At 41.9% G+C, this 12,134-nt stretch overlaps 1 protein-coding gene across 1 annotated transcript in view; it reads left to right on the plus strand.

Moving 5' to 3' along the window:
* The window catches only part of LOC143024696 (uncharacterized), a 223,856-nt gene that overhangs the window by 15,976 nt on the left and 195,746 nt on the right, over window positions 1–12,134 (plus strand). The gene's annotated exons all lie outside the window — the stretch shown is intronic.

A 12,134-nucleotide genomic window follows, 5' to 3' on the forward strand; every position in this document is an offset into this window, starting at 1 on the left:
CGTCGTGTTTTTGGTGTTTGGAAAGGGATTTTTTTTTGTCTTAGCAGTTGACCGTTAGTATGAAAGTATACATGATTAATAGACTTTGAAATATATATTTTAGTTGAGAATGATTGCTAGAGGTCATACCAACTTGAATATGAATATGATTTTTTTTTTTTATTTGATGAAATGTTTGTTAGAAGAAAAAATATTGCTCGAAAATGCATATACATTATCACATAAGTACTTGATTTATTGAACCTACCCAGTAGACTCGGAGGATGATGTGAAGTTTTACATGCGGATTATAATATTGACGCGAGAATATGTTAAGATATATTTATATAAATTCGTGTTGATATCCACATTCTCCTTGCTCCGCGCTTCGAAGTCTGTTTTTCCTGTTGGTAGTCTTAACGTTCTTAACGACCTTTCGAATCAGAAGAGGAGGAAGGGAGAGATCACGTTCAGAGGGGCAGAGGTGAAGGAATAGGAATTTGTTGCCTGAAGAAGGTGAGGCCTTCATCCATGTTTCTGCCAGATTAAGAACGAGACGATTTGAATGGCGAAGGAGTCTGCGCGCATGCGTATATCCATTTGTGCTGCAACGAGGTTTGGTTAAATTTGACACAAGTTCGATCCTCATCTCCTGTGATGGTGCAGGTTTATCTTAATCCCATAAGAGTAAAATATTTAATAATACATCTTTGGTATTTATTATTCGCCGTTCGTCTTATATACTTCATTGGCAATTCTGTTCCCAACAAGTATATCTTTAGCAGCCTGTCTACATAGATTATATCTACGTTCAACTTGTATGGGGCGGACTAGCTGTAAATATAGGATTAAGTAGTAAAAATATTATAAGAACGAGATCAGCATTTTGACGAATGCAATTGTAACCTAAAGTAATCTGTTTGACTTACTGTACTCAAAATGCATCCGTGGATGTGATTTGACACCTGACCTACTCCACTTATGTATTGGCAACGATGTGAAATAAATATCCTCGTTAAGGGGCACACATTTTACAGACCTTGAAGAACAAAAAATCCTCCTTTGTTTGATGGTTGTGTCATGGCGTGAACCTTATTTGGCGGAAGTAGAAAGGCGTGGTTCAAATTTGGGTTCCCATAACTGCCGCAACGGTCACAGCAGACGACGACGACGACGACGACCTTGCCGGTTCCTTGCCCGCGTTCCCAAAGAAAAAGGCGGAGTCAGGAAGAGGAGCGACCAATCGAGGTCAGCGTGAAATATTATCTTCAGGGACCATTCGTCTTGTGTGTCTGTGTGTGTGTATGTATGTATGTGCGTGTGTGTGTGTGTGTATTTACCCATTTATTTAGTTGCATTTACCTAGTTGTATTATACGGGAAGGGGAGCTATGCTCATAGTGACCCGTCTTTGTATCTCGCAACATCTAGTTTGTTCTTAAATTCTTGTATAGTTTCTGCACACACTATTGTTTCGTCCATTTTGTTCCAGACATTCACCACTCTGTGTGGATTTTTTTTTCTTCAGATCTCTAATATAACTGTGTGTGTATGTATGTATGTATGTATGTATGTATGTAAGCGAGCTCCTGTGCCCAGGATTTACCTATCAGCAGTATACAGGAAAGGGGCTACACTCGTGGGGCACCCAGTCTATTATTCAACTTAAATATAATGCCTATTTTTTAAATCGCTTATTGTTCTAGCCTGGGTTATATTTTCTAAGCAACTCCAGACAATGCGTAAATATTTTTTCGACATCTTTCAGACACTTGGTCGTCTTCACTTTGTGCGTGTGTGTGTGTGCGTGTGTGTGTACATGTGAACACGTGTGCGTGCTGCTGCTGTCAAAACAGAAGACGAACGGCAGCTTTCAAACAATTGGAACCTAATGGCTGAAGAAGGCGAGGATGACAAATGTGACAGGCCTTTGGAAAGAAAGAAAAAATAGATGTAGCTGCCTTTATATCGTACACGCACACCCTTTGGTGTCTCCTCAGCCTCAACACTTGAGTTCCTGATTGTACTTGTCAGTCTCCAGGGTCGCGAGAGGGTCACGTCGAAGTAAAGGGGGTGGGGGGGATTAATTTATTATTTTCTTGAAAGTGCCGTTTTGTAGATATTGATGGCTGTAAGCCGCCTCTCGCTTCTTGGCGGATTAGCGCAAACTCAACGTGGGTGACCCTTCCCTCTCCCTCTCTCCCTCTCGCTCTCCCTCTCGCTCTCCCACTCCCTCTCGCTCTCCCTCTCCCTCTCCCACTTTCCCCCTCCCCTTCCTTCTTTCCCCTTCCCCCTTTCTTATTCACCCTTTTCCCGCTTCCCATGTTCCCCTTCACCCTTCCCCTTCTTCCCCTTCACTTTCTTCCCCTTCCCCTTTACTCCTTCCCTTTCCCTCTACTCCTTCTCCTTCCCTCCTTCCCTTTCCCTCTACTCCTTCTCCTTCCCCTTCTTTCCCTTCTGTCCACCTTCCACGTTTCCCCTTTCATCTTTCCTCCTTACCCCTTCCCCGTTCCCCCTTCCCCGTTCCCCCTTCCCCCTTCCCCGTTCCCCCTTCCCCGTTCCCCCTTCCCCGTTCCCCCTTCCCCGTTCCCCCTTCCCCGTTCCCCCTTCCCCGTTCCCCCTTCCCCGTTCCCCCTTCCCCCTTCCCCCTTCCCCCTTCCTTCCTATTCCCCCCTTTCCCCTCGTCCCCCTTCATCCGCCTCGTCCCCCTTCATCATCCTCCCTCCTCCCCCTTCATCATCCTCCCTCCTCCCCCTCCCCCCTCTCTCCCCTCCCCCTTTCTCCCCTCCCCCTCTCTCCCCTCCCCCTCTCTCCCCTCCCCCTTTCTCCCCTCCCCCTCTCTCCCCTCCCGCTCTCTCCCCTCCCCCTCTCTCCCCTCCCCCTCTCTCCCCTCCCCCTCTCTCTCCCCCTCCCCCCTCTCTCCCCCTCCCCCTCTCTCCCCCTCCCCCCTCTCTCCCCCTCCCCCTCTCTCTCCCCCTCCCCCTCTCTCTCCCTCCTGCAGCGCCTCCTGCGAGTTCCCGCGTCTGTGCTAACTGGCCACGAAGCTCCGCAAACGGTACTTGGTACTGTACTTAGGGCGCGTTGAAATTTCGTAAAATGCTTGTAAGCCTACATGGCATTATGCATGTCAATGAATATTTATCCTGTATATATATTTTTTGACGGGTTTTGAAGGGTGCGAGTTTCTCTTGACCAAATAAAATTACTGGCGGCAGCCTCTATATATATATATATATATATATATATATATATATATATATGTGTATACACATGTAAATATATATATATGTATATACATATATATGAATATATATATATGTATATACATATATATGTATATACATATATATGTATACATATATGTATATGTATATATATATGTATATACATATATATGTATATATATATATGTATATACATATATATGTATATATATATGTATATACATATATATGTATATACATATATATGTATATATATATATGTATATATATATATATATATATATGTATATATATATATGTATATATATATAATAAATATATATATATATAATCTTATCAACCGCATTAACTTTTTCCATTTTAATTTCTTGCGAACTCGATCGAGACTAACAGGAGCTCGATGAAAGCATATTCGGAAGCTGATACGTTGTTGGGCTGTGGACTCGAACCCAGCCGATACGTAGCAAGTGGACAGTGATTTAACCCATTGCGCTATCGCTCTTGATAGCGCAGTGGGTTAAGTCCATGTCCATATGTTACGCATCGGCTGGGTTCGAGTCCTTAGCCCGACAGCGTTTCATTTTATATGTTTCCATCGAGCTCCTATTAGTCTCGATTGAGTTTCCAAGAAATTAAAATGAAAACAGGTAATGTGGCTGATAAGATGAAAATCTATGTACTGGGGATTCAGTATTTGTTACACACACACACACACACACACACACACACACACACACACACACACACACACACACACACACACACACAAAGGATTACAAAGGCGGAGCATGCCGACAGGAGACCTTTTGGTCCATATCTAGGTCGGATGTAAAAAAAATCATAATAATGAAAGATAAATAAATGAATAAATAAAAACTATAATAATGTAAATAATAAATAGAATACATAAATGCATAGATATAGTTAAATAATAAACGAACAGGTAAATAGTAAATAATAATAAATTGACATATAACTAATAATATATATATATATTAATATTCTCTTACTGCCGTCTGCGGGATAAGGGAAGCCTGAGTAGAGTAGTGATGGCTTGTCGTGATGACCTCAGTTGTTCCCAATATGGATGTTGTTGAAAGCGACGCAGCTTCCTCTGTCCGATGGCGAGAAGTTGCCCCTTCCTCCTACATTCCGCAAAGATAGTGGAGCTCATCCTTACAAGAGAATGGTTGGTAATCTCCCAATGTTAAGAAATCTGCTTTAATTAAAATGAATATTTGTGTGTGTGTGTGTGTGTGTGTGTGTGTGTGTGTGTGTGTGTTCACACTCGGTCGATGAAATGCTCGCCAGTCGATTAAGCGTCGTGTACAGTATATCGTGTGCATGAACACACAAATGGCTCGTTATTGAAACCCAAGACATTGTCGTTATTACCCTTTCGTGATGAGATCCTGGGAATCCGACATTAAGGAAACGCGAGATTTGGTCGTTTTTGTTCTTTTTATTATGTTGAGTATTCGGAAAAATGATTATTAAACCTTTTGGTACCAAAGAGGTGAATGAGAAAAAGAAAAAGAAAAAAGGAAATGTGACCGTCTCTGTAAGGAAAAAGGGTTTGGAAAACCTTTTTGACTTTGCAGATTTCTCCAGCCCCCTCCCCCCCTCTCTCTACCTCTCTCTCTGTCTCTCTCTGTCTCTTTCTGTCTCTTTCTGTCTCTCTCTCTCTCTCTCTCTCTCTCTCTCTCTCTCTCTCTCTCTCTCCCTCCCTCCCTCCCTCCCTCTCTCTCCAGATAGCATTTACCTGCAAAAGCGAATTGCCTAGGCATAGGAAAGTGAATTCCTCCTTTCACTCTACCGTCATTCATCATCATCATCATCAGCATCATCACCATCGTCATTATAACCACCACCATCATTATCATCACCATCACGACCATCAACAACACAACCATCATTACCACCACCATTATTTCCACTATCACGACCATGACCACGACCATCATCACCACCGTCGTCACCACCATCATAATCACCATTATAATCACCATCTTTCTCATCATCATCACCATCCTCCCCCTCCTACTCATCATCATCATTATCATCATTATCACCACCATCATCATCACCATTATAATCACCATCTTTCTCATCATCATCCCCCTCCTCCCCTCCTACTCATCATCATCATTATCACCACCGCCATCATCACCATCATTATCACCACCATCATCATCACCATCATCACTATTAGTCGCGCCCCCTTTCACTTCTTCCCAGTGTGGAGCTTCTCTCTAAAAACGTCATCACTTGGCGTGCGGACGCTGCGGCGCGGCGGGGGTTTGCGAAGGGTGCCTATCAATTGTTTGAAAAGGAAAAACAAATGTATACAATTTTCAGTCACTTAACTCTTAAACGGAGGTGAATAATGAAAGATAAACATTGTCTTAATGATGGGTAATAGATGTGATAGTAAGTCTAATGGATAGAATAATAAATAACGACTGAAAAGTAATGAGTATGATAATGAATAATGGCCGGCAGTGATCGTGACGTCTATACGAGTTTGGTTTCGTGTGATTGATATGTTGTGCTCGTTAGCTTGGACAGTACCCACGAGCTGTGTCATCCGGGTTGGAAGCTTAGGGTGCGTTCTTATGCGTTACTGTTCTCCTTTACCCTCCTGGAGATCGTTTTAACACCTTAGCGTTATTAGGTTTAGGGCAGGAGTCCTCAACCCTCTTTTGCATGTAACCCATACTAAACTCAAACTGAGGCGCAGGCGACACAGTCGACGCAGCACACAGGAAAGGCCGACTTCCTGTTGCTGAACTGAAGTACATTTCGAACTTCCCTCTCATTTGAAATGCTGAGGTAATACATCTAGAAACATTTCGAGGGAGAGAAAAGTTCAAACTGTACTTCAATTCATCAACATGAAGTCTGCCTTTGCTCTGTGCTGCGTTGCCTGTGTCGCCTGCGTCGCCTGCGTCACCCGTGTCGCCCGCGTCACCCGTGTCGCCCGCGTCACCTGCTTCACCTGCGTCTCGGATTGCGCGTAGGCATTGCAGTTCTTCTTTAGCCTCCTGGAGATCACTTCAACACTGAATACAATCGGTAGCCATTCACTAAGTTGCGCTAGTTTTCAGCTTGTGGCACCGATTGTAAAAGGCTGCGATTCCCTTGGGTTCGGTTGAGGAGCACTGGTTTAGGGACTTCGGCGAAGTGGGACTTGGACAAAGTGGGAGATCACCGTCCGTCGTAGGTACATCGTATTCTGTCGACCAAAATTATCTTTGTGTGTGCCACAGGAATGCAACACGTGATGCGGAAGAGAGAGGGGGTCAGCATTTGAATTCGCTTTTGGAAACAAAGAAGGTCTTCATTTATGAGTTGCTGCTGCTGTCTGGATGATGGAAAAGAAATAGAGGGAGAGGGAGAGAGGAGGGGGAGGAAGAGAGAGAGATGGGTGAAGAGAGAGGCAGCATTTTATTTGTTGTTGGAGTCATGGAAGATTACCTTTAGCATTTATGAGATGCTGCTGCTGCTTCCTGGATGTACATCCAGAGAGAGAGAATGTTCTTGTCTGAAAGCACGAGGACAGCAGGCAATTTTCTTATATATTTGTCCTTTTTTTCATTTATATTCATCTATATGTTTTTCATTTATTTGTCTGTTTTTTACTTGGTTATTTATTAAGTTGTTTAGATATTTTTTATTCGTTTAATTGCTTATTGCTTATTTTGTTTATTTGTTTGTTTACTCTAAGGAGAAAAGAAAATGGTGCCGTCCTTCCAGAAACTTGTTTTGTTGGGGGAGGGACGGGGGGGGGGGAGCAGAGACAAGTACCGACTGTGAAGGCAATCCCAACCTTGTGGTGGAATGCATAGAATGTTAGGAGACTATTAATTCATTTTTAATATCGCCAAACAATTTAATTCAGCCATTTATGTGGGTATATATATATATATATATATATATATATATATATATATCCATATATATATACATATATATACATACATATATATATATATATATATACATATATATATATATATATACATATATATATATGTATATACATATATATATATATACTGTATATATATATGAATGTATGTATATTCGGTATAATGCAAAAAATAGCTTGTAGCAGCGATGTAATTTAAGTAAAAATAGCAAACGGGACTCGCACTCGGAGAGACCCGCGTTCGAGGCTCGCGCCGGCCGGGTTTGATTATATATACATATATATATATATATATATATATATATATATATATATATATATATATATATATAATGTGTGTGTGTGTGTGTGTGTGTGTTATCGTGTGTGTGCGTAAAATACATTCAAATAAGGTATTTTTTTAACGTATTTAGGATTGTAACCTCTGCACTGAATATGAATATTGGCACAGTTTCATGAGTCGAGGCAACAGGCTTGACGTGCCTCGATCGTTAGATTGGGTAACGAGCCGAGAAAGGCTGGAAGCGTCTCGTTTATTCACGATGCGTAATAGCTCTCTTGTCTAATAAGACAATGGCAACGACAGAGCCGACCTTGCAAGTCGTAACGAGTTCAAGCGAAGGAGAAAATTGAAATTATGCATAGACGTAAACATACTCAGGGGGCAACAAAAAATAAATAAATAAACAAGCAAATAAACAAATAAATAGATAAGTAAATAAATAAGTAGAATATATATGTTTGTTTCAAATATGTGTCTAAGGTGGTTGCTGGGAAGTCAATTCAAAGAAACGCCATGCAGACGTTTCTCTTCTTATTTTTATCAAATGCGTCGTCGTGGTACATTATGGTCTTGAGAAACAAATGAAATGTCGTACTTGTAAAGGCCCTGTCCTCAAATGGCGTTTCTTTTGATGTTAAAAGACCCATCATACACATTTGATACATTTTGAAAAATAACTGAGGACTTGCAAAACTAGACGTTTTGCTAACATTTGAATAAGGTACAAATTGAGGACTTTGATTTTATTTGGCAAAGAATGTAAACGATATAAAAAAAACTCAGTACATTGAGATCATTTATGATGAATGAACAACGGGGATTTTTTTAATCGAAAAGAAATATGTGAAATAAAATCTCTTTTGCTTCAGCTAATTCGCAATAACTGCTGGAAACGAGGCTTAGATATTATTTCACTTTCCACTATGGATGGCATGCTTCACACATTTTATTCTGTCTCAACGTCAGGCTATTCTGGTCTGGTGTGAGTCCAGAGGGAGATCCAAGGTCCATCTTAAAACAAACGAAGATCGTGTTCTCTTTGAAACGCTCCAGGCTTCCACCCACCCACTCCTCTGAAACTAACCTCCATTCCTCTCACCTCCTCCTCTTCTTCCTCCTCCTCCTACTCCTCCTCCTCCTCCTCCTCCTCCTCCTCCTCGGCTTACACTCCCACTCCCACCAAGAGCTTCTCCTGCCTCCTCCTGTTCAACTCTCACTCCCACCAAGTCTTTCTCTCTCTCTCTTTTTCCCTCTCCCTCTCTATTCCTCACTTATTCTCTCTCTCCTACTCTCTCTATTCCTCTCATATTCTCTCTCTCTTACTCCTACTACTACTCCCTCTACCTCCTCAACTCACTCTCTCTCTCTCTCTCTCTCTCTCTCTCTCTCTCTCTCTCTCTCTCTCTCTCTCTCTCTCTCTCCCCCTCTCTCTCTCTCCCCCTCTCTCTCTCTCCCCCCTCTCTCTCTCCCCCTCTCTCTCTCCCCCCCTCTCTCTCTCTCTCTCTCTCTCTCTCTCTCTCTCTCTCTCTCTCTCTCTCTCTCTCTCTCTCTCTCTCTCTCTCTCTCTCTCTCTCTCTCTCCCCTCTCTTTCTCTCCCCTCTCTCTCTTTCCCTCCTACTTTTTTCTCCTATTCTCTCTATTCAAATCTTATTCTCTCTCTCCTACACCTCTCTCTCACTCTCTACCACCTACTCTCTCTCTCTACCCCCTCCTCCTCAACTCCCACTCCCACTCTCTGTGCATGTGCCCCTCCCCCACCTCCCCCTCCTCCCCCGGAGCGCCAAGGTCGAAGACCTGCGCCCAGGTAGGTAGGTAGGTGGGTAGGTAGGTAGGTAGGTAGGTAGGTTGTGGTCACTGAGTGGACGGGTTTGGCCGCAACCTACTGCTGGAGCACCCAAGGTGCTCCCGTGACCTTGTCTGTTGCTGATGCTGATGCAGCACCTGCCCTACACGCACACACACGCACGCACACACACGCACACACACACACACATACATACACACATGAACTCTGAGCTCTCTTACGGGAGGGAAATGGCTGTTGATCACGAGTCCAACACGTGATCCAAGACCATGGTGAATCACACACACACACACACACACACACACACACACACACACACACACACACACACACACACACACACACACACACACACTGCACCATTCATCCATTCATCCACACTATAGTCATCCATGCCAGTTCACCTTCTCACACCCATCCCTCTTCCACATCTTATCCTTCCAGCCTCATCCACCTTCTTGGTGCTGCACCCATCCACCCACTCGCACGTATTGCCTGCTTCCACCTCCTACGCCATCCCCCCCCCCTCTCCCCTCTCCCCCGCCTTCGTTCGCACGAGGAATGCAGACTTGGATGGCGAGACGTTTGTCCATCTGCATTTTGTTTTGTGTCGTTTCCACGACTCAGAGCGATGATGATGATGCATTCGCTTAATTTATTTGTTGCTTTGTTGTGGATTTATTTTTAATTTGCTTTATTCGCTTGTTCTGTGTTTGTGTTAAGTATTTTTTTTAGTTTCTGTTGAACTTGTAACAGGGGGAGCATTCGGGTGTAATACTTAGATTGAAAAATGAGGGTGGTGATGATGTAATAATGGTGTGTTGATCTTTGTCCTAGGGGTGTTTTTGGATGAGTTAAGGTTAGAAGTTAGCAAAAGAATGGAGGAGACTGCTAGAGACCCTAAGGCCTACAGTATGCAGTTCCATGTCCTTTACCACCTGTCATCCCCATCCATAAATTTACTTCAACTTCTCTTAAACAACCAATAGTTTCATCTCTCTACATGGTTACCAAGTCTATTCCATTCGTTAACCACTGTATTGATAAAGCAGTCCTTGCCTATTTCTTTCTTAAATCTAAGTGTGTCCAATTTTATTCTATTATTACAATAGTTCCATAGGAACTCGTGTAGACTAAGTAGATGTAGTACGCGACTTGAAGAAGTTGCTATTTTTAAAGACACCAGACAATTGGTTGTCTTCTCGACATTTATGGCGATGTTCCAAGTTTGAAGAATCGTAAAGTGGCACTTTATGTATATATTAAATCGTTTATTCATTTATTTACATATTTGTTTAATTTTGTATTTGTTTCTCCTTTTGTCATTACCGACATGTTTAGCTATTTTTGGTTTTGGGTTATTAAATTATTTATTTGTTGATAAGTTTGTTATGCTTAGTTGATAACCACACATGAAACTGGATTTAGTTAATATTAGTATTTCATGCCCTTCCCTTTGGCTGGTCACAATATACTTTTTATTTTTATTATACGATTGCAATATTATTCATTTGTTTTTGTTTTGCTGTGTAAGTTTGCAGGTAAAGATGTCTGATTGTTATTATTGTTTCCGTCACTGTTGGCGATCTCAATTAATTATTATTTAATTATTCATTTTATCTTTATTATTTTATTTTATTTATTTCTGTGTGCTCATTTGGAGAGTATTACAAATAAGAATGGTGTGTTTTTAACATTATTGTAATTTTTGTTATTATTTTTTTATTTGATTGTGATTTTTTTTTACATTAAATTTCTTCGAGTGGTTTAGTTGACATTTTTATTTTTTATTTATTCATTTGCTTGTTTATATTTTATATTTTCGTTTATTCACCGATCTGTTCCTACTCGGCGGGGGAACTGTTCAGAAGAAATCGGTGGAAATGTCATTTGCTGCACCGCTCGGAGGTCTGGCAGATGTCGCAAGATGGCCGTCGCCGCTAGCAGGAGCAGTTGAAGTAGCAGCAGCAGCAGCAGGTGCAACTGCCGCGAGCATCAGCGTGTCCCAAGTGTTGCCTTGGGTGGTCTTCGTGTCTAGAAAGCAAACGTCAAAGACCAAAGGCAGAATCTTCTAATACGGTTTCTCCTCCGCTTGGCTAGAGAGTGAAACTCCTGTCGTTTTGTCCTCGCTTAAATATATATAATTTTCTTTTTAACCCAAGAAGGCAGGAGTGAAAGCTGGGAAATTTTTGCTTTTACCGAAGTAATTAAAAAACAAAAAAGGGAATGTTTAGAAATAGAAAACAATGGAGCATTCACTGCGAGGTTAACATCATTTCCGAAAAAGTGATGTACAACATTGTCAAATACGGTATACCAACGATATAATCTGAAATAGACAAGAACTGGTATACCAAAAGAGTGTTTAACGAATGGAAAAGACTTAAGAACCATGTAGTGAGCGCTGAAAATATTGTTTGTTTTAAGAGAAGGTTAGATGACTATTGATAGGGATGACAGGTGGTAAGGGACATGGAACTGCCCAGTGTTGGCCTTATGGCCTCCTGCAGTCTCCTCCATTCTTATGTTCTTATGTGAATTTCCCAACTGTAGTTGGAATGGCGACCTTTAGGGGGATATTGGGCGGGGTTGAGTTTCCCAACTGTAGCTGGGATGGCAACCCTCAGGCAAGGAGAAGGTTGAGTTTAATGTGAATTTATGCAAACTGGTCAAATTTCCTGGCAAATCGAATAGTTTTAAACCCGAATAACAGACCAGATTTGTGGCAACGCAACAGTAATTGTTTTGATTAGGTAGTGCGCCATTGTAGGATGAATTGAACGAGGACATTTGACCACATCTCGAAAACACGTCCCTATTACGTTCGGGAAATTGACCATCAAAGTTTGGGCCACAGTCTGTATTTGCCCAATTTGGATGCGAGCGCCATTTAATTAATTTAATCACAGCAATT

Source organism: Oratosquilla oratoria, chromosome 4 (assembly GCF_046742065.1).
Source record: "Oratosquilla oratoria isolate Oo_2021 chromosome 4, ASM4674206v1, whole genome shotgun sequence".
Lineage (NCBI taxonomy): Eukaryota > Metazoa > Arthropoda > Malacostraca > Stomatopoda > Squillidae > Oratosquilla > Oratosquilla oratoria.